Below are 7,062 nucleotides of genomic sequence, written 5' to 3'. Positions count from 1 at the left end.
AAGACTAGAGAGGGTGGCAGGGTTGGGGAGGGGACAGTGACAAAGATGGAGGCAAAGGGAGATGGAGTGTCAGATATGTAAGGTTTTGGTGGTTAACTAGAGTCAAGTTTGTGTTGTCAAAATGGGAAGTGATTGAGAGTGATGGAAAGGGGGGCAGCTGGGTGGCTCAGCCGGCTTAGCATCGGCCTTCAGCTCAGGTCATGATACCAGGGTCCTGGGTTGGAGCCCCGCATCCATCAGTCTGTCTGTCCATCAGTCACTCAGGCTCCCTGCTCAGCAGGGAGTCTGCTTTTCCCTCTTCCTCTACCATTCCCCAGGCTCACAGGCACATGCAAATGTGTTCGCGCTCTCTCTCTAAGTAAGTAAATAAAATTAAAAAAAAAAAAAAAGTGATGGGAAGCCGTTGGTGGTTTTTGAGCAGAGGATTGATGTGAGCTAATATATACGCTTTTTGTTTTGTTTTTTTAATTTATTCATCTCTTTATTAATTATTTTTATTAACACATAATGTATTATTTGCCCCAGGGGTAGAGGTCTGTGAATCGTCAGGCTTATACACTTCACAGCGCTCAGCAGATATACTTTTAAAGTGTTACCTTAAATTCTCCATGGGTAATAGAACATAAGCACAAGATTGAGAACAGGAAGACAAGTACAGAGCCTTTTGCAGAAATCCAAATAGGCAATGCTGCTTTGGGAGAGTGGTAGTTAGAGTCAGATTTGGAAAACATTTTGAAGCTAGAGCTAATCAGGGTTTCCTGATGGACTGAATATGTGACATGAAAGAAAGGATAGCCAAAAACAAAACAAACAAACAAACAAACAAAAAACTAAAACAAAAAAACTTTGCAGCACTGAAATAACTCTAGAGTTCAAAATCAAAATAGGAATGTAGAAGTCAGAGCACTTAGAAGGTCTCCTCTCCTAGCGCTCCATACTTCCACACACTTTTCACAGGCACAATTAACTATGTTTGCACTTGCCTGTTTAGTGACTCTCTCTCCACCCACAGAATGTGAACTCCTAGATGGGAGAACTTGTATCTATCTGTCTAGTCCACCCTTATATCACCTGCACCAAGCTCAATGCCAGGCAGTTTTCCAGTCCTCATTAAATACTTTTAAAAATGAATGTATACCTTGATGTTTTAAAGAGAAATGTTGGTTAAAACAGCTCTCACCCTCTAGGATCTACTTTTTAAATCTTCTGTCCCCTGTAGTTACCAGATGCATGTACCAGGCCTCTAGAAACTAGTAGTTAAACCAAGCTGAAGGGAGTAACTGTTTATAGGGCTTGTTTTCCAAAGAGGAGCGTTGTTTAGAGTAGTGACATTCTCAGCCTACTTAGGCGTGTTGTAAAGCTGTTCAAGGAGTAACTCCACAAGTTCCGTGAGTGGAAATGTAGTGCTCAAGTCACATTCTACAATAAAAGGTTGTAACAAAAAAAAAAAAAAAAAAAAAAAAAAAAAAAAGAATGAATACCAAAGTTTTGAGCAATCTTTAAATTACAGCTTATTAGGAACAATTGGAAAAAAGATGGAAACTAAAAGGCAATATATTCATTAGATGGCAGATAGGACTAGAGATTCTGTTTTCTAGCTTACCTTTCGCTATCATTTAACATCTAAGACAAAACCAATTTTATCTCACCAGAAAGATGTTGTGTCTCCTATCAGCTGGTGGTGACCTCATTCTTCTGTAAAGGGAGTTTTACCATGATCTGCCATCATAACTGCTGTTGATGATCCGACAACATATTATACATTTAATCTGCTTAATAATTCTTAGAAAAGTATTATTTCTGCTAAAAATAATAGATACTACTAGCGTTCCATAACTCAAATTCAAGCAAAATGGCAAAACTGAAGAGTGAGATCTACAGATAATTTCCGAATCTTATTTTCAATGATTGCAGTCTCTCCCATAAACTTTTATACCCGCTGTTAAAAGCTCTTCAAATTGTTTTTGTTGCATTTCATTTTCACCCCTCCTCCATATAGCCAGGGAAATAAAAAAGGCGACTGAAGACAGGGAAAGTTCTGGAGATTTGGAAGTGCGAGGTAGTGACCTATGTAATCCTGGTCACTGAAAGGTCTGAATTATCCAGATGAGACCATGCTAGGAGCTTGGGGCAGAGCTAGCATATAATGAATGTACTGGTTTCCAGCATTAAGTTTTTATTAAAAAATTAAGTTCCTTTAACCCTTCCACTGAAATGTCACTCGGCTGGGGTTCTGAAGGGCAAACGTGCAAACGGCTGCAGTAATGATAGGGAGTCTTTGTGTAAACTACCCAACACGACATCGAGTGATGTGTGGTTTGTGATGTCAGCAGAAACCGCAGATAGAATCGCTTGGGTTTCTATCCCTTGGCTAGAGAACGTCCCTACAAGAAAAGGCTGACCCTTGACTCCGCCAGAAACTTTCCCCAGACTTGGCCTTCACTGGTAGAAGGAGTCGCCCCCCTCCTGGCACCCCACGGGAATCCCAGAGGTGGGTCGTGGGGACGGCGACATTGGGGCGCAGTCCCTCCCGCCATGAGTAGACAAGGGCGGGGTCACAGGCGCTAGGACTGACCGGGGCTTGAGGACCCCCCAGTGTAGGGGGTGGAGCTGGCGCCGCGGGGTGCCAGCTCCGGGGAAGAGGGGCGGGGATCTGAGCGGCCCAGGGCCCCGCCCGAAGGTCTCGGAGCAGGCCGCGAGGTGGGGAGGGCCCGGCAGCCCCCGCCCCGCAGAGAGGCGGCGGCCGGCCGCAGCGCGGTGGCCCAACGCCGAGGTTCCTGGCCCCCGAGGTGAGAGAGGGTGGGGTCGGGCGGCTTTACAAAGCCGGAGCGCTAGCCCGGCCAGCCGCAGGACCGCCAGACGTTGCCGCCGCGCCTCCAGAGTCTGCAGGTAGAGTCAGCGCAAGCGGGGCGGGGCCGCGTCGGGGGGCATGGGGGACGCGCCAGGGTGGGAGGTGTTACTCAGAGGGTCCCTCCATGCGCGCTCTCGCGGTACCCGCGCACCCAGGGGACGCGAGGTCTTGAAGCATCCCTTTGTACCCCTGGAAGAGAGGTGACCTGGTTACCTTACGCTGACCTCCTGACAGCTGCCCAGCGGCACTGAGAACGCACGGGGCCTCACAGGGTGTTAGCTTCCAATATACTTTGGGTGTTCTCTGCACCCTCCAACCCAACTGGCCTCCATCACACACACACACACACACACACCACGGAGGCGGAGGCCTGAGGGATTAGAGGGATAGAGACACTGTCACTCAGAAGAGATTAGAATCTGGGCAGGACGACGTGTCCATGCTGGAATCTTCAGAAAGTAGGTGCAGCATCTGCAGCTCCTCATTTCCAGCCCCCAGGTGATGCGTGATTGATTTTTCTTGGTTTGGTAGCTTTGAAAGCCCTAGGCTGTAAAAGGTTTGGGTCAACAATGAGACTTTAATCCATACAGGCTTTCTTTGCCCTGCTCTTCAACACCTTCTTATATCTGGAGGAGGGGTACATTGGAGGATCCTAAAAACTTTGCAGGGAATGTTCAAAGTTGCTAAGTGTTTTTCAATTTGTAACTTTTTGAAAAAGAAAATATAAACTTTCTTAGTTTGAGTTAGGTTTTATTTCTTTAACATACGTGCATTCATTTGGAAAGAACTGGTGCTGTCATTAGAGAGTGAGTCCAGTAAGTATGGCATCATTAGAACTGAAAATCAAGTTAACTCTATAGTTCTAGAAAAGTTGCTTCCTAATGTGTCTGTTTATGTGCTTTGTTACTGGGATGTGTCTTGCTGGGAATGCTGTCAATATCACCTTGGTGTCTTCTGAGGTTTCCCCTGATGTTGGCCACCTGACCTGGGACAGAGCCTAGTATGCCCCTTTCTCCTTGTGTTTCAGGTGGACACCAACCTGCTTGCAGACCTCTAGCCCTGGTGTCTGGTGAGGGGGGAGAAGTATCAAAAATGTGCTCTTGGCAAGTTTGGGAGCAAGGAGAATTGCAGTAGATTTTTTTCCCCCCATTAAAGTTTTCACGTATTGGCAATTTAAAACCCAAAGCATTGTTTACCACCTGTCAGACTCACTCGTAAGTGTAAGGATTAACTAATAAAAGATTTGTAAAATGCTTCCTGAATATAAAATTCCATAAATATGCAAAATAGTAATAATCCACCCATTGTTAAATTTATGTAGCCGCTTCTGCCATGCATACAAGATGATTTAGAATGCATGTTTCCTGTCAATTAAACAATGAGTTTAGAGTAAAATAATGAGTTCAATTCACATCCTGTGAAACTTTGAAATAAAATTTCTCCCATAAGGCAGCATCGGCAGAGAATCATAAAGTAAGCAGCATTTCAAAAAGTTATATATGGAATGGCACTTACCTTATGGCTGGGGGAAAAGGGACCCAGTAGTTGGACTTCCAAAACTAAGAAATATTCAGCCCTGGTTCAAGTGTGCCTGAACCATAAATATTCCCTCACATTTTGGGTATGTCTAAGGGGAGAGCAAACAGCTTTTGTGGGATGGCCTTAGAGCTAGCTGTCCGCTTTAATCCATGAAATATGCCTCTCAGTATTTTAAGGCTGAAGTTCAATCTGTGGTTTTGTTCACAATGAAGAAAATCTTCACAGTTACTTAGATAAATTATTCATTCTTCTAATACCATGGGCTTGGTTTTTAAGTATCCTTAATACCGGCAATCATGTTAATATCCTGCAGATAATTAAATTAATTTGTTCCCAGTGGATTGAGTGACATGTTAACATCACATTTTCTCTTGACGTGTATTTAATAATAGTGTCTCATTTCTCTGCTTACTGGTTTCCTAGAGTAAAACCTGTTTCTTATATGCGAATCGTAAGTACAAATATTACTAAGGATGATCCTTTTCTGTTTTATGAAGACAACTGTAGTTTTCCCACTAGCAAGTTAAGCTGTGAGCAGAACCACAAATTTGGAGATGTTTTCTTGACATCTTTCCACCTTCAGTGGCCTTTCCTCATTTCCTCCACTCAGCCCTCAGCTGAGTAGCTGCTGAACGGGCCCCAGCCCGATATTCCAGAACTTCCCCGCTGTTAGCACTCTTCCTTTATCCAAATCACTTAACCTCTGCCCTACTTATTTTCCAACAGTTTGGTTTGGGTGAAAGTGCACTCGGTGAAAAATCAAAGGAGTTTTCATTTACTGAGCACGGTGCCTATGATGTACCGGACAATCAGCCGCATTAGCTCATTCAATCCCTGTAACAATCTGATGCAGTCGATATCATCTGTGTTTCACACAAAAGAAAACTGGGTCTCAAAAAAGCTCTGGTACCCAAGGACGAGCAATTGATGAGTCAAAGAGCGAGGATTTGAACCAAAGCATTGTGGTGCTTCCTGCTGCACTGTGATCCTGATCCCTCGGAAGAGCTCACATTCCAGACTGAGGCATGGAAGAGTTCTCCCATTGACTGACTGGCCATTTGACCTCAGATCAGTCCCTTCAGCCCTTTGGGCTTCTGATTTCCTTTCTCTAGTTTTGAATTAAATTCCCTCTCAGAGATGGAAGAGACCTTTGGATGCAAAGCACATAAACAGCTCCTCCCACAGGATTCCAGAACATGCTCTTCCCTGTCCTGGCTTTTCCTCCAACCCCCTCCCTGGTCTCTTTTTCCTTCCTGCTGGTCGAAGTAAATATCGCCCCCTCCAAGAGGCTCTTCCCGAACACTCTTCTGTTATTTTCTATCTCAGGCCCAGTGATCCCTTTAAAACACTGATTACAAACTGCACTTATTTTACTTACACGTCTGTTTACATGTGGCTATTGTTTTTATCTTCTCCATCATTCCCCCATCAGACCGTAAGCCGCATGAGCCTGGAGCTCTTTCTGCCTGACTTTTTTCATTACTGTCTTCCCAGGGTCTAGCACAGTGATGCACAGCATATAGCTGTGATCAGTTAGTGTGTTTGAATGATTATGAATTATATGATTGTAATTATATAATGAATAATTATCTCCTGCAAAGGATATGTGCTAATGGCCGATATACTGTCCCATCCCTGGGAAAACCCAAATGAAGCATCATCAATCTTACACTCTTACCGTGAGCCTATTATGAATGGGGATCCAAGCACATTAATGGAGAAAACACAGCTATCATGGGACTCCCTGGACAAGCAGACACACTACATATAGTCCAAGCCCCATATTTTACAACAGAGAAAACTGAACCTCAGAATGATAACAGGAACTTAGGTTCAGAAGACACACGAGAGGGACGCCTGGGTGGCTCAGTTGGTTAAGCCGTTGCCTTTGGCTCGGATTATGATCCCAGAGTCCTGGGATGGAGTCCCACATCAGACTCCTTGCTCCACAGGGAGCCTGCTTCTCTCTCCGCCTCTTCCTTCTTCTGCGCACTTGCATGCTCTCTCTCTCTCTCTCTTTGACAAATAAATAAATAAATAAAATATTTTTTAAAAAAGAAGAAGAAGAAGAAGACGATGACGACACACTGGAGACCAACTAATGGTCCAAACGATTATTTTATGGATGAGGACCCAGAACATAAAATAGAGAACCTGTGCAACCTGGCTTCTAGACCAGCACACACCTCACCAAGCCCTCAAAAATCACAGGGACTACCCAGTCAACAGCGGCAGGGAGTGTTAGGAAATGACACTTTTTTTCCCCCCCTGAAATCCCAAAGAGCCTTAGGTTTCCCAGACCAATCCTGGATAGCAACATTAGTACACAGTAGAACACTCTTCAGATAATCTTATTTTTTTAATTTTGTATGGCCTGTATAAATTTCAGTGACTCATTTACTATTTTAATGATCTATCAGGCAGCCTTTTAATACCTATCGTTAGTTTACCAGTTCTGTTTAAATGCTGAGGAGCTCCAAATGGCAAATCTACACGGCTGAGCATTTACCACTAGCATGATAGATTCAAGATACATTTAAAAGATGACTGATATTTTAAACTCCAAATGATGATGGCTTGTTTTTAAGGACTAAAATAACTTTTCTTCTCTAACTTAAAGAGCAATCCTTGCTAGAGTATTACATCCCATTAAAAAAAAAAAAAAAAAAAAA

The 7,062-nt window shown here is 43.8% G+C and overlaps 1 protein-coding gene across 3 annotated transcripts in view; it reads left to right on the top strand.

Annotated features, from left to right (window-relative positions):
• The first annotated feature begins 2,667 nt into the window (after positions 1 to 2,667).
• Positions 2,668 to 7,062, top strand: part of RHOBTB1 (Rho related BTB domain containing 1) — a 122,331-nt gene continuing 117,936 nt past the window's right edge. For 2 of the 3 annotated variants that reach the window (XM_059397474.1, XM_059397467.1), the window contains exon 1: positions 2,668 to 2,889. The gene's annotated coding sequence lies outside the window, so the exon portion shown is untranslated. The remainder of the gene's footprint in view (positions 2,890 to 7,062) is intronic. The other variant, XM_059397470.1, reaches the window with a different exon arrangement.

The sequence above is a fragment of the Mustela nigripes genome, chromosome 4 (genome assembly GCF_022355385.1).
Source record: "Mustela nigripes isolate SB6536 chromosome 4, MUSNIG.SB6536, whole genome shotgun sequence".
Lineage (NCBI taxonomy): Eukaryota > Metazoa > Chordata > Mammalia > Carnivora > Mustelidae > Mustela > Mustela nigripes.
Note: the sequence above shows the minus strand (reverse complement) of the source record. Positions and strands in the feature narration are given on the sequence as shown.